The sequence below is a fragment of the Papio anubis genome, chromosome 4 (genome assembly GCF_008728515.1).
Source record: "Papio anubis isolate 15944 chromosome 4, Panubis1.0, whole genome shotgun sequence".
NCBI classification, from domain to species: Eukaryota; Metazoa; Chordata; class Mammalia; order Primates; family Cercopithecidae; genus Papio; species Papio anubis.
In genome coordinates this window covers 15074429-15097787 of record NC_044979.1, presented here as the reverse complement: position 1 = coordinate 15097787, position 23359 = coordinate 15074429, and the positions used below count along the sequence as shown (strand labels likewise).

The following is a 23359-nucleotide window of genomic DNA, read 5'->3' as shown; positions in this document are numbered from 1 at the left end:
CTTAAAATATAGCATGAGCCTCAAAATTTAAAACTGTGTGTGAATATACACCATAGAATAGATAGTCCAGAAAATGAATTCATATACATATGGTATTTTAATATAAATTCAGTATAGATAAAAGTAATATTTCATATCAGAGAAAAATTCAATAACTGATGTTGAGGTAACAATAGTCATCTAAAAAATGTTGCCATATCTTAAATCCTATGCTAGGATAAAGTCCAAACATATCAATGTTAAATGTTAAAATGAAACAATACAATTGCTAGGAATAAATGGGAGAAGAGGGATTCTTTTAATGTCTTGGGATGTGGAAAGTCTTTTAAGCTCATAAAGAAAAAGATTAATTTTAATTTTAAAAATTCTGTGTGACAAAAATTTATAAGAAAATTACAAAAAAAAAACAAGCTGGGAAAATACTTGCAACCCATATTATAATAAAGATTTAATTTCCAATATATAAAGAGCTCTTAGAAATGATAGGTCAAGGATCAATGCAAAAGAAAAAGAGAAAAGGCAATAAATATGAATATGAACTTCACAGAAAAGGAAATGCAAATGGCTTCTTAAACACAGGAAAGACACTCAACTTGATTTATAATAAGAGAAATGCAAATTAAAACTCTGTTGGGCTACAATGTTTAAACTATCCACTTGGCAAAACTTTGAAAACATGCTCTTTTGCCAAGTGATTGGAGAAACATGCTCTTTTCCACATTGCTGATGGAGCATAATTAGTGTACTTTGTAGGGAAATTTAGCAATATACATCAAATTTACTAATGCATGCACCCTTGGATGCAGCCATCCTCCTTGGGATTTTGGTGCGTAGAACACCTTCCATGTGGGTCACAATATGGCCTCACTCTCTTGGACCAGCTGGGACATGAGACTGGTCATAGGTCTAGAAATGATGTGGGGTGGAAGTGTGATCATTTCAGGATCTGCAGGGCCTTGCAAAGAAACTACTTGAAGTAAGTCCCTCACAGGCCTTCTGGAGGAAAGAAGTGATCTATCTCCTCAGATAAAGTAGAAAGGGCTGCTTCTATTAGTAAAGAAAATTTGGCAGAATTTAGGAGTTCATGTTTCTAGTTTTACTGGAATCTGCCCATTTCTCTCCACCCCAGTTTTCTGGGCCAGACCCCTAGCTGATGAATACCCTAACTTTTTCAAGAGACCCTGCAAGGTTGGAAGTTAATGTGACATTGTAACCCACACGATAGATTTTAGGTTTGTTTTTCAAAAATCTCAGCTCCACAATCAGAAGTGAAAAGGGATTTTTAAAATCACAGTCATAGAAATTTTCTGGTTCTTTGCTGGATCTTGAGCTGGGAATTCCAAGCCCTGCACCACCATTTTCTCTCTGCCACGTTCTCTAGCATACTTGCAGGCACCAGCCATGCCAGCTGGAAACTTGCCTGTTTCTGAAAGAGCTGGAATGACCTTTGGAATGTGTAGCTGAGGCACCAACTTTGAGATGACATTTTTTGTGGAGGTGAGTTGTTGCCCTTAAAATGTGGAATATACTGTAAATGAATGGCCATTATTTTGTGCTGTGTCTCCAACACAGACCACATGGGTCTAGGACTCAAGGAGTGGAAGTAGAGGTGGCCCTGCTCACCATATCTCCTGGAGACCCTCTTGGAGAATTTGTGCTTCCCATGCTTTTAGCTTTATGCTTTGTGTGTATAGAGGCTGGTTCCCAGAGTGTGAACTCTTGGTTCCCAGAGTGGGGAGCATTTCCAAAGGGGGACACAAGAAAAGTCCTAATAAAATTATAGCTGCCACCTGGTCATTTTGAGCTCCTGATCCCAGAATACCAGGAGACTAGGAAAAGAGTTACCAACTCGCAGGAATAATTGGCTATGATCATAATGTGGAAATAGGGGCTGGGAAGAGTATGTGAAGCACTCATGTGACCATTACATCATCTCTTAGCACTTCCACGGCTAATTCTACTACAAATAGGCAGGTACAGCAAGCACTGCTGATAAGGACATGGCAGTCAGGACTTAGATCTCTCAGGGATGAGGGTTTGGGACTCCTCATCAGGACAGCCACCTACACTGCATTAAGTGCTAGTCAAGAGTAAAAGATGTTTAGAGTGGGTGGTAGACGAAGACAGTGATGTGTATGAGTCATGGCCTCATGATCAGCTGCAGCAGTTGGGGCTATATATGGTTTGCATCACTAAATCTCTCTCTCTGTCAGTTTCTCCAGAAATTTCAACTGGCCAGAATCCTGGAGAAGCTTTGACCAGGTGGAGTGAACCTAATGTGAGAGTATGCTAAAACTGAGTGGTACAAGGGGTAGATTACAACAGATGCTTTTGGTGCACCCTCCCTCCAACCGAATCCACTGAATTTACAGGGTTGATATACCCGTTGTTACCTGCCAGATGTTGGCTGCTAATGACTGCTAATGGTTCCCAAGGATTGCCTTTGATTGATGGAAGCCAGTCCACCCAAAGAAGTCTGATTGTTCCATCCCCCTCTTTCTGCAGTTCTTGGCTAATGACTGTCTAGTGCAGGCTTATAACAGCTCCGCTTCTTTGCCTTCAAATGGGACAACCTTTGGGGTCAAACTGCACTCCAAATCTCCCCATGGGATCAAAGTGACTATATATTGATCTAGAAACCACTTTTTAAAAAAATTTAGTTTCTTCTCTTCTCCTATCCTGTGTCTCTTATTTTCCTACAGTTTTTTTTTTCCTGAAAGCAACAACTCAAAATATAACTTGCACAAGAATCTCCATCTCAGACTCTGCTTCTGAAAAGTGTTATCTCAGATATAAAGACAGGAACACTGGACACTAGGGAGTTCAAAAGGAGGGAAGGAGTGGGGGCAAGGGCTGAAAAACTTGCTGTTGGGTACTATGTTCACTATCTGGGTGACAGGATCAACAGGAGCCCAAACCTCAGCATCATAAATTATACCCTCATAACAAACCTGCACATTTACTCCCTGAATCTAAAATAAAAACAAAAATTAAAATAAGAGGCATATACAGAGCTTTACAGAGTCTCACTTGAACTCCTCCTGGAGGCTAAAAGACATGCAAAGCAAAAGACCACTCACACACACACAAATTAAAATTAAAAGTTAAATTAAAAAATAAATAAAAAGTGTGATCTAAGTGGTCTGATTTTCAGGCTATATCTCTCTGATTAACACTTGTATAGCCCTTCTTTACATGTGTACATACATGTCTGATTTAAAACTTATATCTAAAACTGAACTCCTAATATTCTCTGACCTCCCACTCCAACATGCTTCTCTCACTGTCCTTTCTGGTTCTGCCACTCCATTCTTCCAGTCTCTCTGGACAAAACCTTTTGTATTCTATGTACAATCATTCAGCAATCCTGATGCTAGACCATTTAACCTAGAGCTAAAGCATTGGTAGATGACCTGCTTCTGGGTTGTGGTTTCATATGGAGAAAGCTGTTCTTTCACTCCAATCTTTTGAAAGCCAGACCTTGACACAAGGGTTTGAAAAAGTCAGGGTTAGAGTTGAGGTTGTTCACTCAACCTTCAAAATGAATCTGTAACCCTACTACCTATCATTACCTCCATTGCTACTGCTTTGGTGCAAGCCACTCTTAACTCTAGCTTGAATTATTGCAGTGGCTTCCTAACTGGTTTTGCAGCTGCTGCTCTTGTTTGCCTTTGGTCTATTTCCAATACAACAGCCAGCAGGATCCCTGAAAAATATAAATCATATGTCACATCTCTTTCATAATTCTGGATTTGCTTTTCATCCTAGAGTAAAAGCTTAAGACTTCATAATGAACTAAAATGCTCTCTATAATCTATGTCTCCCATCTCATGTTTCTGAACTCATCTGTTGCTGTTCTACCCTCCTCTCACACTGAGCTCATCCCTTTGGCTTTCTTGACGTTCCTTGAATTTGTCCAAAGTCTTTGCATTTTCTGTACTTGGAATGCTATTCCCAGATACTGGCATGGCTCACTCCCTCACTTATTTCAGGAATTGTCATTGCCACTGTATCTAAATTGCAATACCCCGTACTACTATTCCCTGTCCTGTTTTTTTCTCCTTAGCATTACCACTATCTCTTTTACTTATTTATATTTTTTTATGGTTTATTTCCCCCACTCTAATGTAAGCTTCTCAAAGACAGGGATTTGTGTCTGCTTTGTTTTTACTGGCAAATTGTAGGCACTCAATAAATATTTGCTGAACACATGGATACTTATTTTATTATAATTACTTAGACTACTATTGTTATGCGACAGGTCATCATTTCTATGCTTGGAGAAATGAGTGTGGCTGCTAGAAGCTGGATCATCAATTGACATTTTCTTATACATTCAGAAACTTTGGTGATTTTGCCGGTTCGCTGATAAAACACTGAGCTTCCACATTTTTTACAGTTGTTGTTAGAGAGGAGTAATTGCTTCCATATTCATATACATCTTAACAAGCATTTATTGATCACCTTGATATGGAGGTCTAGGTGTACATCCCTGCTAAGTGCAATGGGGTTACAAAAGTAGGATCTTAGCATTCAAGAAATTTACCATGCAACATATATACACCAGTTAAAGGAGTATGAAGCAGTGAAGAGCTAAAGTGACCACTAATGAAGTATAATAGTTCATATTTGACTCTAGTAACGAGAGAATTATAAAATGGAAACTAATCGGATATAGTCCATTATTTAGTATTACCTATTTGTAATATTTTGCTGCAAATTTTGTACGTTTCAAATACTTGATATTGGGGTTTCTGTTTATCTTTGATACCAATCTATTAGATTTGACATTTCTTTAAGTCACGCATGGCCTCCTTTTCTGAACTCTTGTCTACTTAGGCCCGTATCGCTGGCCACTCTATTGTGATTCACTCAGGTGAATGGGGGTAATCTTGAGATTAAAAAAGTCACAAGAACAAGACCTCAGGTAGGATGAGAGTTGCGAGGGAAACTGGATCTTTGAAGTGAAATCAGAATTGTGAGGCAGAGAGGGAGCTTCTGCGCATGGGATTGGCCTCTGTCACAGGCTTGTACTGAATCTGAGTTTCAGTGGTTTGGATGGCTGGTCTTGGTGACAGATAAAAGCTTTCGAAACTGGGCTTTAGCAGTAGGCAGCTGAATGCATTTGGAACTTTAGTTAGCTGAGCTGACTGATGCATCTTTTAACTATAAATAATACTTGTTCCGGACTATAGTGATGGAAATCGAAGGGTAGGTGGGGGTAGGGGACTGTGTGTGGGGACAGTTCTTTTTGAAAACTTTGATTTTTCTTTCAGTAAGTCAAAAAATTTTTAAAAAGAGGTTGAATAAATGATTTAAAATACACTATTTACATAATACTTTCATTATCTATTTTGCTCAAGGTGATATATTATTTTTAATATGAAACTGCTCTTATGTCCTCAGATTTTTATACCTTTTACATCAAAACTAAATTGCAATAGCTTGTTTGGTTGTTTGGTTTTGAGACAAGGTCTCATTCTGTTCCCCAGGCTGAGCATAGTGGTGCCACTGTGGATTACTGCAGCTTCAAACTCCTGGGCTGAAAGGATCCTCCCACCTCAGCCTCCTTGAGTAGCTGAGACTATAGGCACATACCACCACAACCTACTAATTATTTTTTATTTTTTGTAGAGATGTAGTTTTGCCCTGTTGTGCAGGCTGTCTCAAACTACTGGTCTTAAGTGATCCACTGGCCTCAATCTCTTAAAGTACTGAGATTATAGGCATGAACCACCATACCCGATCAAGTGCAATAGTTTTTGAGGACAAGATAGATTTCTGCCTCCAGTGGCACTATAATTTTCATAAAATAAGGGATTAGGACTTTACTTTTAAAAGTTGGTGACTTCCAGCTCTGCTGACAGACTCATTGAGGGGCTATGATTTAGGTCCACACCAAAAACAGCATCTGTTTAATTCTGTAGAGATCAAGTACAAGAAGACTATCTTCTTTATTGTTGGAAAGTTTCAAATGGAGAAGAAAAGTAGCTGATCCAAATTGGTCGAAATTGGACCAGCTACTTTAGAATCGGGAAGCACTTAAATTTTAACTCCTCTGTACTATAATTGAGGAATCTGTAAGAAAGTTGGGGGAAAAGCTGCATTTCTCAAGTTAAAGTCAATGGCTTATATTTATCTGAGTCAATAACATTACATTTTTCCATTATCTGTGTTTGGGAGTTTTTATTACAGGTCTTCTTATGGTGAGTTTTTACTAATCCATTATTTTTTAATTTTAGTTTTGAAAAACGTCACCACCAACCTGTGGTGATGGGACCAGATATATTCAGGGGTTCCAACAAGTAAGAGCGAAAATGTCTTTGTATGTACAACCTACTCTGCAGACATTCCAACAGCCCATGGCTTTAGGTGAGGAGGATCATGAAGATGAAAATGTACCCATGTTTCTTCTCAACATATCCAAGCTAAATGCAAGCTTTACTGCTTCTACCATAGCATCTATTTAAAGTTTTGCCAACCCAGTCTCCTTGAATAACCAAATATTGAAAGCATGTGTACCAAAATATGTAGTGACACATCAAGATTATTTTAAAAAGGAAAAGCAGCTAACTTCATTCATTCAACAAATATTTCCTTTGTGCCACTATGTGGGGGATGCAGGGGTTGAAGAAGATCCTTGTTCCCTGAGAGAACAACATGTGTCTCCCTATAAAACAAAGAGAAGTCTCTGAAATTAAAGCATGTATTTAAATGATTAAGACCTTATACTGTGTTCAGCAAACATTCTTTGAGCAAATCCTTTTGAGAATCAGAAGACGAGTGATCATGAACACTTTGTGAAGAAGAATCAATGAGGCACAGAGGCTGATGAGTGAAAGAATCATAAACTTTATGAATTCTTAAATATTTTTACTAGAGCAGTGAAAGAGATAAATATTGCATAGTCTTGGCTATAAAGAATGTATAGTCCTTCAGATACAGGGATACAGTCCTTCAGTTCAGTAGTTGCTTAGTTGCTCGTGGAACGTTTTAGAACTACAGAATGACCCAGAGTCAGAGCCACATGCCTTGCTGCAGTTGCAGGTACATGCACCCAACATCAAGTCCACAGACCCTGCTCTCTTCCGGAGGGTCCATGTGGCAGAAGCTCTGGTTCTCTCACATCAAGAAGGACCTTAAATTCTGGAGCAATGGCTCATGCCTATAATCTCAGCACTTTGAGAGGCTGATGCAGGCAGATCACTTGAGTCCAGGAGTTCCAGCCCAGCCTGGGCAACATAGCAAAACCCTGTCTCTACAAAAAGTACAATCAGCCAGGCATGGTGGCATGCGCCTGTGGTCCGAGCTACTCAGGAGGCTGAGATGGGAGGATTGCTTGAGCCCAGGGAGGTCAAGGCTGCAGTGAGCTGTGATCACACCATTGCACTCCAGTCTGGGTGAGAGAGTGCAGTTCCTGTCCTAAAATCAACAGCATTCTCATTTGGGTAAAAAATAATTAAATCTTGAGATGTTTTCCTGTGCTTTCCTATGCTCTCCATTCACATTTCTTTGCTGAGTTTAAACTTTGGACTCTAAATTCTGCTTAAGTTCTACTGTCTTACAGATAATGTGAAAAGTGAAGTGGTTTCCCAAGGAGGACTCTGCTCCTGGCCTGTTTGCTCCAGCTTGGTCTAGTCCTATGATTGTTGTCTTTGACTCTCTTCTTGACTTGCCGTATTGATCTACATTGGTCTGTGCTTGTTTTTGACATCATCATACTTTATGAACTAGCATGGTTTCCATTCCAGTTTCTCCGGACCAGCCCAGTCCTGCAGCAACCGGTAGTAACCCAGCTCTGAGAAGTGAAATTGCAAAAGCCTCAAAGAAACTTCCCTTCTTTTGCCTTGATTTGAAATTTGTAAATGGCTTTCTTGAACTTAAGAGAATCCTGAGTCAGAACCCAGAAATTTGGAAGAAGTTAGTCTAGTGCCCTAATCACAGTCAGATGCCCTTCTAATCACTAATTCCCAAGATCAAATGAGGGTCAAACACTTTCTTGTACCACCCCTGTCATTATACTGTAGGCACCCTCCTCCTTGCCATACACTAGCAGAGATTTGGGAAGGGGAGGCTATCAGGGTTCTAATTTTGGCCTTTATCTTCGAAATTAAAAGTCTTCCAAGGCATGAAATTGGTGATGAAAAGAACTAAACCAGATGACACAAGGACTCTTAAAGAATGTGTTAGTGTCTTGGAGTCAAGACCTAAGTTTAAGTGTTCATTCTCTTCTGCCTCTTATTTTGTGGTTTTGGAAAGTCATTACCCTTACAGGGCTTCATTTTTTGTGTCTGTAGGATGGGAATGGGGGCTGAATTCCTCAGGTTATGATGGTGGTGGCAAGATGGTCCTGCTGGTACTAGCAGTGGCAACATGTTTGCAGGAAAAGGCAGGGCAGACGTGCTGAAAGGTTTAATTGGATCAATTAGTCAAACATTCAATATTTATAGAGACAGTTCTCCAGAAGACAACAGTAATTACGTCTTTAGAAGATTAATATACAACTCTGTGTAATGGTGAGACTTTAAATACTGTGACCAGTTCTGTCTTGCTCTGCCCTTCCTCCAACCAGATATCTTCCAAGCCAGATAAATCAGTTCTTAATAGCCTCAAATCTAGTCTTGCAGGTTAAGGCTAATGGAGAGACACAGTTATTTAGATTTCCTTAAAAACATCTGTCTTAGTCTGTTCTTGCTGTTATGACAAAATACCTGAGACTGAGTTACTTAGAAACAACAGTAATTTATTTTTTCATACTTCTGAGGCTGGGAAGTCTAAGAGCAAGGCACTGGCAAGTTCAGTGTCTGGTGAGGAACTACTCTATGGACGGCATCATCTCTTGGTGCTATTCTCACCCGGCAGAAACAATGGAAGAGCAAAAAGGCAAAAGGGCAAAAGGCATGTGGGCACTCCCTTCAATTTCTTTTGTAAGTGCACTGATCTGTTCATGAGGCTCCACCCTCATGAATGGATTAGTGCTCTTATAAAATCCATTCATGGCTTAATCACTTCCCCAAAGGCCCAGTCTCTTAATGTGATCGCATTGGTGATTACATTTCAACATGTGAATTTTCAGGGACACATTTAAACTATAGCAATATCACAAAGCATTCATTAGTTTTAAAACTTAGATATTGTTTTTGATAGCATGTGATTATTGCAGAAAATATGGAAAACACACTATTATTAAAAAGGTAAAAATCCCTCACGTTCACTACACAGAGATGATCACAGTTGGCACTCATGGCTCCTTCCAGATGCATTTTCTCACCCTGAATTATGCTCATTGTACAAAAACATACAATGCCAACCTATCAACCATCAAAACATACTTTTACAAGATTAGAATACTAACTTTATATTTTTTCATATATTGTGACTATTTCCTTTATCTATAATGACAGACACAAGGCCTTTCCAAAGTATAAAATGAGACTCTGAAATACAAAATAGACGAAAATAATGAACAATATAAAATGATGAATAAGCAAAGGAATTCTTACCATTTCACATGAGGAATCATCATTAGTTTTCATGGATTGCAAACTTCTAGAATACCCACATACAGAAAAGTATGAATCAGAACAAAAAGAATAAACCTTAAGAGCAAAATATTTGATTAAATTAGTTACTAAGCAGAATTTTATTCTAGGTCCTTCACAGCAATTTTAAATGGACCATGATAAAATAGATTCGGTGATGTTGTTTCAGAATTATTCTACCATGGTGATGTTCCCCTCTCCTAGGTCCAGCAGGATAGTCTGGACAGGGATAGAATCTGAACATTTTATTTCTGGCAAAATCTTTATGTGTTTGCTCATTGTTTTCCTATCTATGTCGTAACAACTGTTGTTATAAACATTCCATCTTTTTCTCTTCGAGGCAGAAATCATAGGCCAGTCCTACCCAAGGTTCTCAGCCAACACTATTCTGCATTGCAACATTATCTTCCAAGGAGCATGCTTTCAATATATTGACTTTTTACATTTACTATTTTTAACTACTGTGGACAAATGTTATATTATGTAAGACTCAGTTACGATATTTGTTGATTCTTAGTCACTTTGGGGAAATTTATTATAACCATTTTATTTTGCATAGTTTTGCATAGTTTCAGTGGTTTCCTTCCCCCCCCCCCCCCCCCCCCCCCCCACACAGAGTTGGCAGATTACATGAGATTGAAATGGCATCATTCATCTGGGGTAATACCTGAGGTTCGTTGTCTCACAGCCACAGAAAACTAGGACGCGGACACACAAAGAGTGAGGTTCAGAGTGGAAATTTAATAGGCCAAAGAAAGAGAAGTGCTCTCTGCTGCAGAGATGGGTCCCAAAAAATGGGTTGTCAGTCCTGCAGTGAAATATAGGGGGTTTTATAGATGAGCTTGAGGAGGTGGTGTCTGATTTACATAGGGCACAAAAGGTTGGTCAGACCTGGTGTGCCATTTTCACAGGGCACAAAACACTGGTTAAGGCTGCTTGGCTGGTATCATGTTGCCTGTTTCTTCATTGTACACGTGGTAACAAAGAAAAGGGAAGATAGAGCCTCCATGTTGGACAGGCCTGGCCCCCGGGTAGCCCTTTTCTCTGGGCATAGCTGCTAGCATTCCCCCATGCAAGCTTCCAACTTGCTTATCTATGTTGGAGGTTCGATTTTTCCATTTGTTAGAAAAAAATAATTTATTGGGCTGCTTTTTGTTAAAGGGGAAGCTCTGCTGAGGACTTTTTTACCCTCACTATCTGCTTAATAATTTCTACCTCCTGTATCAATATTGATGTGTAGAGGACAGAGCACAGGACTCAGAATAACATCTTATTCAGAAAATCTTCCTTAAGCATCTTGAATAAGTCACTTAAACTTTGAGCATACATTTTCTGTTATATAATTATGGTAATTCTTATTTTGCTCTTGGTTGTGAGAAGAAAATGTGATGATGGTGATGAGATGCTTAGCATAGTGCTTGACTGATATAAGCACTTTGTGAATTCTTAGAATCTAGAGGATGAGGTTTCCAAATTACGGTATGCCTGTGTCAATACCATACCAAAGCATCTAAATAAAAATATTTGCAAAATTTACTTAAATTTTAATCTAAATATTGGGGGTAACAGGCAACCAATATACTCTTTTTTGTACATTCTTAGAATGAATCGGGGTAAAATTAAGAACTGTAGTGTAATTCTGCAATGGGTTATTCTTGCCCACTTCCCAGAAAAGCCAGTACACTGAGAACAGAAGATTTTTTTTTTTTCAGTACAGGAAGTTTACTTAACATAGAGCTAGCCAAATGAAAGGGCAGGAGTTTGTTACTCAAATCAGCCTCCCTGAGAACTCAGAGGCTGGGGATTTACGAATAATCTGGTGGGCAGGGGGCTAGGGAATGGGTGCTGCTGATGGTTAGAGATGAAATCATAGAAGTGTGGAAAATAGTCCTCATGTGTTAAGCCCAACTCTGGATGGGGGCCACAGGACCAGTTGAGTCATGAGTCATTCCTAGAGGTGTCAATCAGTTGCCAGAATGCAAAAGTCTGAAAAAATAAAACATTTCAAAAACCCAATCTTAGGCCGTACAGTGGCGATGTTATCTACAGCAGCAATAGGGCACGTCACAAATATTGTGACCTTTGGCCACATGAGTCCCCAGCTGTGAGGGATTATGAAAACTATGCCTATATATTAGCAGAACGCAGGCCCTCTCCCTTAGTTCTAATCTCGCGGCCCTTTGTGTCCGGAATTGGTGGGTTCTTGGTCTTGCTGGGTTGTTGGCCTTGCTGACTTCAAGAATGAAGCCGCGGACCCTGGTGGTGAGGATTACAGTTCTTAAACATGGTGTGTCGTAAGTTTGTTCCTTCAAAAGTTCAGACGTGTCTGGAGCTGCTTCTTTCTGGTGGGCTCGTGATCTCGCTGACAAGAGTGAAACTGCAGACCTTCGTGGTAAGTGTTACAGCTCTTAAACCCAGTGTGAATCCAGACAGAAACAACAAGATTTATTACAAAGCCTAAAAGAATAAACCTCCCACGACCTCAAAGTGAACCTCACTGCGTTACCGCTGGCTTGCTCAGGCAGCCTGCTTTTATTCCCTTATCTGGCCCCACCCACATCCTGCTGATTGGTCCATTTTACAGAGAGCTGATTGGTCCATCTTACAGAGAGCTGACTGGTTTGTTCTGACAGAGTGCTGATTGGTGCCTTTACAATCCCTGAGCTAGACACAGAGTGCTAGACAGACAAGTTCTCCAAGTCCCCACTAGGTTAGCTAGATACAGAGTACTGATTGGTGTATTTACAAACCTTGAGCTAGACACGGGGTGCTGACTGGTGTATCAGCAATCCCTTAACTAGACATAAAAGTTCTCCAAGTCCCCACTAGACTCCGGAGCCCAGCTGGCTTCACCTAGTGGATCTAGCACCAGGGCTGCAGGCAGAGCTGCCTGCCAGTCCGGCGCCGTGCACCCGCACTCCTGAGTCCCTGGGCAGTTGATGGGACCGGGCGGGTGCCACAGAGCAGGGGGCCGTGCTCATCCGGGAGGCTTGGGCCTCACAGGAGCCAACCGCGTGGGGGTCCAGGTTGGCGGGGGAGGCATTCGGGCATGGCGGGCTTCAGGTCCGGAGCCCTGCCCCGCGGGGAGGCAGCTGACGCCCGGCGAGAACTGGAGCACGGTGCCAGCTGCCCGGCACTGCTGGGGGACCCGGTGCACCCTCTGCAGCTGCTGGCCCGGGTGCTAAGTCTGTCACCGCCCTGGGCCGGTGGCTCCGGCAGGCCGCTCCAAGTGCGGGGCCCGCCGAGCCCGCGCCCCCACCCTCACCCGCCGGAACTCGCGCTGTCTGTGAGCGTTGGGTGCAGCCCCGGTTCCCACCCGCGCCTCTCCCTCCACACCTCCCGACAAGCAGAGGGAGCCGGCTTCCACAGTGCAGTGGCAGCCTGAAGGGCTCCTCAAGCGCCACCAGAGTGGACGCCGAGGCAGAGGAGGCGCCGAGAGCAGGGCTGCTAGCATGTTGTCACCTCTCACTTTAATTAGTTTTACAAAGGTTGTTTTGGTCCCTGAGCAAGGAGGGGACCACTTTTTGGGGAGGGACAATTATCATCCTTACTTCAGAGTTAAACTATAAACAACATTCTTGCCATGATTAGCTTGACCCACACTCAGGAATGAGCCAGGACAGCCAGCTTGTGAGACTAGAAGCAAGATGGAATCAGTCATGCTAGACTTCTCTCTCTGTCATAATCTTTGCAAGGGTGGTTTCAATTGGCTTCAGAGAACTGGTAAGGAGACTGTATTAGTCTAATATAGCTGTATAACAAATTTCTACAAAATTTAATGGCTTAAATAGCACTAATATTATTAGCTCATATTTCTGTCAGTCAGAAGTTCAGGTCCTGCTTGACTAGAGGCCCTGCTTTAGAATCTCTGGATTGAAATTAAAGTGTTGGCTGGAATTATGTTTTTGTTTTTGTTTTTTCAAGGAATTTTATTTTATTTTTCATCTTTTAGTTTTTGGGGGCACATGTAAGTTTGCTACCTGAATAAATTGTGTGTTGCTGGGGTTTGGTGTACAGTTGATTTTGTCACTCAGGTAATGAGCACAGTACCTGATAGGTAGTTTTTCAATCCTTACCCTCCTCCCACCCTCCACCCTTAAGTAAGCCACATGATCTGTTGTTCCCCTCTTTTTGTCTACTCAGTATTTACCTCCCACTTATAAGTAAAAACATGTGGTATTTGGTTTTCTGTTTCTGTGTTAATTTGCTTAGGATAATGGCCTCCAGCTGCATCCATGTTGCTGCAAAGAACATAATTGCATTCTGTTTTTATGACTGCATAGTATCCCATGTATATGTACCATATTTTCTTTATCCAATCCACCATTGATGGGCATCTAGGTTGATCTCATATATTTGCTATTGTGAAAAGTGCTGTGATGAACATATGCATGCATGTGTCTTTATGGTAGAACCATTTTTATTCTTTTGGTTATATAACCAGCAACGGAATTTCTGGGTTGAATGGTAGTCTGTTGTAAGTTCTTTGAGAAATCTCTAAACTGCTCCCATGGCAGCTGAACTAATTTACATTCCTGCAGCAGTGCATGAGTGTTCTCTTTGCCTCACAACCTTGCCAACATTTGCTGTATTTTTTTTTTTTTTAGTTATTAGTAATATTGGCTGGGAATTTGATTCTTATTTGGGACTTGCAGTCCTCTTCCTAATCTCACTGATTATTGGAAGAATTTATTTTCTCAGTTGTAAGACCAAGGTCCCCATTTTTTGATAGCTGTTGGCCAGAAATTGCTCTAAGCCTTCAGAAGCCACCCTCGATTCCCTGAAACTTGGCTGTCATGGGCAAGTTACAACATAAATGCTTGCTTTATTCCAGGCCAGACTGAGTGTGTCTTTCTTACTTCCTCTTCTGCCACCAGTTGGAGAAGATTCTCTGCTTTTAAAAGGCAAGTGTGATTAAGCCATGCCACTTTGATAATCCTATTTTAAGGTCAATTGATTTGGATATTTGATTACATCTGCAAAATTCCTTCACAGCAGTACCTAGATTTGTGCTTGACTGAATAACTGAGAGGTCTGTGCAAATCAGGAGCCAGAAATCTTGGGGTCATCTTAGAATTCTGTTTACTGTAGAAGCATAATCTTAGTCTTTTTTTCCCCACATGTTCTACTGTTTTTCTCTGGGTAAATTTAGAGAATTTTTTTTTTCCTTGGGTATTATCCAGGGCTCTTTTAGATACAAGTGGCAAAAGAATTCCACCTCAAGAAAGCAAGGGAATTTTTGGACATTCATGGATTGGAAATCTTGACCTGTCGTTCTGTTATGAACATGACACTATCCAGTGGTTCACACATGTCTTCAGGGCTTTGCCCTTGCCTTTTCTTTGCATTTGGCTTTTGTCAAACGCATCTTGCAGATGCATTATTCCATGGGGCTAGGGAAGATGGTAGCTGGCAGCTAGAACTCACACTCTCAAAGGGAGAGAAACCTTCTCTCTCAGCAGGACTAATACAGCAAATTATAGGGAAGCCCTAGATTGGCCCAGTATGGAATAGATGCCCTTTCCTGATCCAGTATCTCTGCCCTGGAGCTAAAATACTCTGACTGGCCAGCCTGGGTCATTGTGCAGCCAGAGTTATGATTGGAGTGTGGGGCATACTGGTAGAATTCTCAAAACCAGATGGAGGGGAGGGGAGTTTCCCAAAGGCAAAGCAGAATACTGTAATCTTGGAACTCAAATTGGGTACTTGTTGTGAAGAGGTTATCAGGGTGAGAATCATCAATATGATAGTGGCCTTTCTGAAGTAGAAATTATTTCAATTCCTACAAATGATGGATCCATCGTGGTTGGAATAGTCTTGGAAATTATAAACATAACTGGTAGATCTAGAGTTGGCAAATGTATGACTATAAAATAAACTGTCATTAACTATTATGCCCAAATTATAATGGCTAATGTAGCCATCCTTAATTTCTGGTCCTCAGTGCTCCTGCCCTCTCTCCTCTGTGAACTATTTCCCCAGTTACCTTTGTAATGGTGGTGGTTAGAAGTGGTTCCAATCATCTATATTTCATGTTTTCTTGCAACGGGTACCGTATGGCTTATTCTTCCTCTCCAAGTCTGTCTCTCTGGTTGATGTCCATGTCCATAAGCTCCCTAAAGGGGAGCTGTCCCTATGGGACATCCACTTGTGAGATCACCAGCATCCACATCACAGGGGCTGTGTCGCAACGTACCTATATCACCAGTTCCCAGGATACTAGAGCAGTGCTGGCTCTGTGCAGCTGTAGCAAAATGACCCCGTTGAACTGGATCCCAAACCACCCTTCCCTTAACTGTGCTGAGAGAGTTACAAATGCAAAGAGTTGGCTTCAAATCAAAGTTTTCTTCCTTTGATTGATCATGTTTCCAAAAATGATTTTCTGTAAACTTTAAACACGTGATAACAGCATGCCAGGAACTTTGCGATCTGGCCCCTTCCTGCCTCTCTGGCATCACCTCTTGATATCTGCTCCCTTCTTCTCCCTTTTCATATAATTAACTTCCTGTCATTCTGAACTACCTTGATATCTCTCCTTCTCTGCGCTTTTTCCTATCATGATCCTTTTCCCTTAGCTTACCTCCTTTCCTTTCCATCCTCAGTTGCCTCGCTAAATATGTGAAATTCAAGATTCATATCAAGCATTATACTTTCCTGCAAGACCTCACCAACATCCACCTTCTCTTACCATTTCCCCTCCACATCCTACCAGATTTTGTGCATTTTTTTTAAGGCTTTCAGAGCTAAGACAGGATATTGCAATGGTGAAAAAATACAGGCTTTGTGGCTAGACTGCCTGAATTGAAATCCTAGTTCTGCCGTTTATTATGGGTATGACTATGAAAAGTTACTTTTCACTTACCTGTGTTTCCTTATTTGTAAAATGAGGACAGGAATAGTACCTACCCCACTCGATTTCTTTTATATGCATTATTTTAAATTTCAATGCTCAATTTTCCCCAAATTTGATCAGCAGGCAGGCTCCCTGTGTCTTTGAAATATGTCCATCAGCTTTTTAAAACCGTTTTATTGAGATATAACTTACATATAATGCAATGCATCCATCAGCATTTCATTTCTTTTTATTGCCAAATAATATTCTATTACATGAATGTACCACCTTTTTTGGTCCGTTCATTGGTTGATGAACATGTCCGTTGTTTCCACTTTGGAGATTTGTGAATAATGCTTCTGTGAACATCAATGTACAAGTTTCTTTTTTTTTTTTTGAGACGGAGTCTCGCTGTGTCGCCCTGGCCAGATCTCAGCTCACTGCAAGCTCCGCCTCCCGGGTTTACGCCATTCTCCTGCCTCAGCCTCCCGAGTAGCTGGGACTACAGGCGCCCGCCACTGCCCCTGGCTAGTTTTTTGTATTTTTTAGTAGAGACGGGGTTTCACCACGTTAGCCAGGATGGTCTCGATCTCCTGACCTCGTGATCCGCCCGTCTCGACTTCCCAAAGTGCTGGTATTACAGGCTTGAGCTACCTCACCCAGCCAACGTACAAGTTTCTATGTGGAAATATGTTTTCATTTTTCTTGAGAGTATACTTACAAATGGAATTTTTGAATCATGTGGTAACTCTGTTTAACATTTGCAGGAGCTGCACCCAAACAGCTTTCCAGAGCAGCAGCACCATTCCATAATCCCACCAACAGTCTGTTAGGGATCTGATTTCTCCCATCCTTGCCAACTCTTGTAAGTATCTGTCTTTTTGGTTTTAACTACCACAGTGGGTGAGAAATGGTATCTTGTGGTTTTTATTTGCGTTTTCCTAATGACAATCTGGAACATTTTTTCAGGTGCTTATTGGGTGTTTTCTTTAGCATCTTTGGAGAAATGTCTATTCAAATCCTTTGCCTATTTCTTAATTGGGTTACTTCCCTTTTTGTTTTGAATGTTAAGTGTTCTTTATATTTTTGGATGCAAATTCCTTATCAGATACATAATTTGTAAATATTTTCTCCCACTATGTGGTTGTTTTTCACTTTATCAATAATGTCCTTTGATGCACATTTTTAATTTTTATGAAGTCCAATTTCTCCATTTTTTCCTTTAGAAATTTGTACTTTCAGTATCATATCTAAGAAGGCTTTGTCTAACCCAAGATCATGAAGATTTACTATTATGATTTCTTCTAAGAGTTTTGGAATTTTAGCTGTTACATTTAGATTTATGATCCACTTTATTTTTTATGTATGTTGTGAGGAAGCAACTTCATTATTTCATATGTGGATATCTAATTGTCTCAGAATCACCTTTGAAATTCATTTTTTTGTGAGAATAACAATATTAACGCATTTAAAGCACTTAGAATAACACATGAGGATGCATAGCAACACTGAGTATATATTAGTTATTATTTTATCATTTATTACACTAAGTTGTCATTATATGTATACTTGTCTATCTTCCTCAAGACACTATTTTAATCTTTGTACCTATGTGCCTGGTCTAATGTCTGACAGATAGTATTATATATGGTGAGTAGGTTTTGTTGAATGAATGCGTGATGAATAGTCCTTCTTTGCTGAGGCAAGCAGTGGTAAGCACAGGGCAGATGCCAATCTTAATGCTGATATGCTACTGTGCTAAATTTGGGTTGCAACCCAAGGATCTCTCAAACATTAGAACATGTTAATATTGTCTAATTTCCCCAGTGAGCATAGCACACAACTCCTGGGTGCAGATTATCCTGGAGATCTAGAATTTTCTCAGTATGTTTTTCATTCTGGTGTTGCCATGCTTACCTTTTTATTTTCTCTTTCCCTTGTCCCTGAGTATGAGCTCAGGGAATGGAATTCCTCTCTAGTATCAGTCTCAGCCAAATCTCCTTTGCAGGGAGGGTCTCTTGGTTTTCAACCCCCAAAAGTTGAAGGTGCAAGACTTGCTCTCAGCCTTTTTGCAGTCTCCATCTATGTTCTTTCCCTAGATGATCTCATCTAGTTTAATGGCTTTAAATACCATGTAAGTGTAGATGACTCCCAAACCTGTTCCTCCAGCTTTAACTCTTCACTGGAATCCAGATTTACATTTCAGTTGTCTACTTCATGTCACAACTTAGAAATCTGATAGACATCTCAAACTTAATATGACCAAAACAGATTTCGCCCATCAATATATTCCTCTCTCAGTCTTCCTCATCTCAGTAAATGGCTCCATAAAATTCTTCAGGTTACTGAAATTAAAAATGTAGAATCTGTCCTTGATTCCTCTTTCTCTCACCTCTCTTTATTGTGTAAATTCTATTGAATTCACCTTCAAAATATGTCAGCATCTTATCACTGTTCATGACCTCTAGCGCTTCCACCAGAGGACAAGCTACCATCTCCTTGTACATGGCCTAATGCAGTAGGCTCTACTGTTATCTTCCACCTTTACCTCTCCCTAGTTCTATTCTCTATATAGACAATAGAAGATCTGTTTAAAACCATAAATTATATCATGTTACTCCTTACGGTGGCTTATGCCTGTAATCCCAGCACTTTGGGAGGCTGAGGTGGGCAGATCACAAGGTCAGGAGTTTGAGACAAGTCTGGCCAACACAGTGAAACCCCATCTCTACTAAAAATACAAAAAATTAGCTGGGTGTGGTGGTGTGCACCTGTAATCCCAGCTACTCGGGAGGCTGAGGCAGCAGAATTGCATGAACCTGGGAGGCAGAGGTTGCAGTGAGCTGATATCACACCATTGCTCTCCAGCCCAGGTGACAGTGTGAGACTCTGTCTCAAACAAAACAAAACAAAACACCCCAAAACAACAACAAAAAACCCTCCAATACTTTCCATTACACTAGAATAATATCCAAATTTCTTTCTTTCTTTCTTTCTTTTTTTTTTTTTGAGACGGAGTCTTACTCTGTTACTCATGCCAGAGTGCAGCAGCACGATCTCGGCTCACTGCAACCTCCGCCTCCTGGGTTCAAACAATTAATTCTCTGCCTCAGCCTCCCAAGTAGCTGGGATTACAGGTGTCCACCACCACACCCGGCTAATTTTTTTTTTTTTTTTGTATTTTTAGTAGAAATGGGGTTTCACTATCTTGGCCAGGCTATTTTTGAACTCGTGACCTTGTGACCCACTGCCTCAGCCTCCCAAAGTGCTGGGATTACAGGTGCACACCACCACACCTGTAACAGCCCAGAATATCCAAATTTCTTATCATGATCAGCATGACTTGGTTGATCTTTCCCTTTAAGTAACAGATGGTAAAAGTTCAGATTTTTTTTAAACTAAGTACAGCTATTTAATGATACGAGATTTCAAAGTGAGCTGCCAGTTCACTATATTCAGATTTTCAAAGGAAATGGACATAAACCTGTTTTATAACTTTTGAAACTCTTTGATAAAGTGAAAGAGTTTAGACAGTTGAGGAAAGAGAATTTTATGAGAGTAAATATTTAGAAAAATTCATGCTGTGTGTCCCATCTGATATTCCATTGAGGAGGATGAGAATCTTTTCCCTTCACCGCAGGAGCTTCAGTGAGGCCACTCACGAAGCTTACCATGCTATTTTTTTAGTTGAGAGGCATAGTAAACTGGCATCTTGCTTCTTCCTGGCAGATGTAGAGGATGAAAGGCAGACTGACTAGCTAACTTTTGGGAAGAGGCAAAAGAATGTGGCTACATTAGGACTGTTGGAGCAAGGTGAGGAGACCAGCTGTGGGTCATTAGAGGGTGCTATGATCTGAATATCCCCACAAATTCATGTACTGAAACTTAATCATCAATGTGATAGTACTGAGATGGGGCATTTAGGAGGTGATTACGTCACAAGGACTCCACCCTGTTAGGTGACATTAATCACATATAAAAGGGCTGGAGAAAACTAGATAGAATATTTTTTTGCCCTTCTGCCTTCTACAATGTAAGACTGCAGCAAAGAGCATCATCTTTGAAGCAGAGAGTAGCCCTCAACAGACGCCAAATCTGTTGGCACTATAATCTTGGATTCCGCAGCCTCCAGAACTGTGAGAAAAATACGTTTCTGTTCCTTATAAATTATCCAGTCTCAGATATTTTGTCATAGAAGCACAAATAGACAAAGGCAGGGAGAGAGGGTATGTGTGAGGCTGTCTTGAGACTTGACTGATAGAAATGCCTGGTGGAGTGTAAAAGTTCCAGCAGCAAAAATTTCGTGGCATATGCCTAGGGGCTGAGAAAGGAGTCACAAAGGATCACCCCAAATAGAGATGCTTTCTCGCTAATGAATAGAACTGCAGGAGAGAGGGCGCAGCAGGAATCATCCAGAGCTCTGAAAATTTCACATGAAGGAGAAAGTCAGCACTAAATAATTACCAGGCCCAGAAAGCACAAAGCCAGATTCTTTTTGTACTAGTCCAAGTGAGACCTTTCCTACCCCTTTTCCGATCTCCTTATGCATTAGCCAATCTCAGAGTGGTTGAAGCTACTGTTATCTTGTTATTTTGTATTCATAAACTGGACTGGAATCTCTAATTTTTGATTTGAGGCTGTTTTGTTACTTGAAGTGATCTTGTGGCTTGAAGTACTCTTGTAACAATCTATTTGATAAGAGTGAAAAAACATCACTCATCCTGCTGGAATTCTTATTCTTTAGCCTGAGCAGTTTCCCCTGTGAATAAAGTTTGAAGGAATGGTGGAGGAGAATGAATAAAATTATGATTTGATAGTATTTTCAGGGAAATACATACAAGGCAAAGGCTCTAATTGCTCAACCCACATGTCACCTCCTGAGAAAGCTGCTTTCAGCTCTCAGGTGTATGGGGGCAACATTTTCTTTTCCAGTCAGTCTCCAGAAATCTAACCCTTCTATTGTCTTCATAGAATTGATTATTATCTGAAAGTATCTTACTTTTGTTTTTGCTTATTGTCACTTACCTTCTATTGGACTGCAAGTTCCATAAAAGCTGGGATCCTGTCTGCCTAGTGACTAGAATAGTGTCCAGCAAATATAAATGCCCAATAAATATTTGATGAATGAATGAGTGAATGAATGAAAACAGTAAAAGAAATATACACCTGAAGTGAGAAAAATGCATATACATTCAACGTCAATGAGATCTCTCTCTCTCTCTCTTTTTTGTTTTGATGGAGTTTCGCTCTTGTCACCCAGGCTGGAGTACAATGGCATGATCTCGGCTCCCGCAACCTCTGCCTCCCGGGTGCAAGTGATTCTCCTGCCTCAGCCTCCCAAGTAGCTGGGACTACAGGTATGCGCCACCACATCTGGCTAATTTTTGTATTTTTAGTAGAGATGGGGTTTCACCATCTTGGCCAGGCTGGTCTCGAACTCCTGACCTCATGATCCACCTGCCTCAGCTTCCCAAAGTACTGGATTACAAGCGTGAGCCACCACACCCGGCAGATTGCTCTCTTTTTTTTTGTTATGTGTTACTAATTTTAATACGACTATACATTTCTGCTGTGGTAGTAACAACTTTCACATTATTTGTATGACTAATTTTCTCAGTTGACTCTTTTATAACAAAGGCACAGTTCAAAAGGATACACTAACTTTAAAAACGGTTTTAAACAAATGTGGAGAAAGAATATATTTGAAGTATTAAGTAGAAAACATTTAAATGTGGATCAACTTGAATGTATTTTCATTCAAGAAAATATTTTTGGAGCAAGATGGTCAACCAGGAGTCCCAATTTGTGTCTCCCTACGAAAAAACAATTTAAAAACTATCCACTGATGAAAACAGGAGAGCTCTGGAATACTATGAAGAAAATGCAGCAACCTAGTAGAGCTTAAATGACTAGGATGGCTACAAAGAAAAGCACAGGAATCATTTTACCTTGTCAATCCTTCCCACTGCTTGGCACGGCGCAGTGCCAAAAGGGACACATTTACCTGCAATCTTTCCCCATTGGGGTAAAGGAGAGAAGGAGGATCTCAGCAACCTTCAACACTGAGGACTCCAGCAGCTTTTGCTGTAACCACAGACACCTGCAGCTTTTCCCAGCAAAGACCCTTGCAGTTTTTGCCAATGACGATTCCAGCTGATGGAGCTATCCAGAGTCCATATCATGTGATACTCCACTCTTACACTGGGCCCAAATTTACCATACTACCTTGAAGCTGGAGCTACCATTTCTCCTACACCCATGTGGGAACCGCTGCATGCCACCCTGCCAGCACCCTAAAACCCACCCATATATAAAATTCTTTCTCCACCAAAACCAGTTTTTAGAGTTTAGAAAAGGTTACTGCTCCTTCAAGTGTGCAGTCATCAACACGAGGCTAAAAGGAACATAAAGAACCAAGGAAACATGACATCACAAAAGAAACACAGTAAATTTCCAGTAACCAACCTCAAATAATTGGATATATACAACCTACCTGACAAAGAATTCAAAATAATTATTTGAAAGAAGCTCAGTGAGCCACAAGATAACACAGACAATGCAACAATATCAGGAAAATAATACATAAACAAGTTCAAAAAAGATCCAGGAATCATAAAAAGGAACCATACAAGAATTCTAGAGCTGAAGAACATAATTAATGAAATGAAAAATGTAATGGAGAGCTTCAACAGCAGACTTAATTGTGGGAAAGAGAGTTTCTGGGGTGCCAGTTGAGTTGGTCTCCCCTGTGTGAGACACCCATGGGAAGCCATGGGCTGCCTCTGAGGAGAAAAGTCTCCTTATTGCCTTCATGTCTTTATGCCCTGAGAGCATAACCGCTCAGCGGCATTCCACAGGTTTCTCAGGGAGATAACACTCCCTCGAAGCAGTGGAGTATAATCAAACATCCTGGCTCCTCCTGAAACCTGCTCCCACCTGTTTCAGTCCTGATAAGTTAAAGATCTTAAGTAGTTTAGACACACGC

At 40.7% G+C, this 23359-nt stretch overlaps 1 non-coding gene across 3 annotated transcripts in view; it reads left to right on the top strand.

The window, feature by feature from the left end:
* Positions 1-11514: 11514 nt before the first annotated feature.
* The window catches only part of LOC103883311, a 90311-nt gene continuing 78466 nt past the window's right edge, over positions 11515-23359 (top strand). The window contains exons 1-2 of one of the 3 annotated variants that reach the window (XR_002521212.2): positions 11515-11934; positions 17142-17239. This is a non-coding gene — a transcript (uncharacterized LOC103883311). Of the gene's footprint in view, positions 11935-12772; positions 13266-17141; positions 17240-23359 lie in introns of those variants that run through there. The other 2 variants (XR_002521211.2, XR_001901301.3) reach the window with 2 other exon arrangements.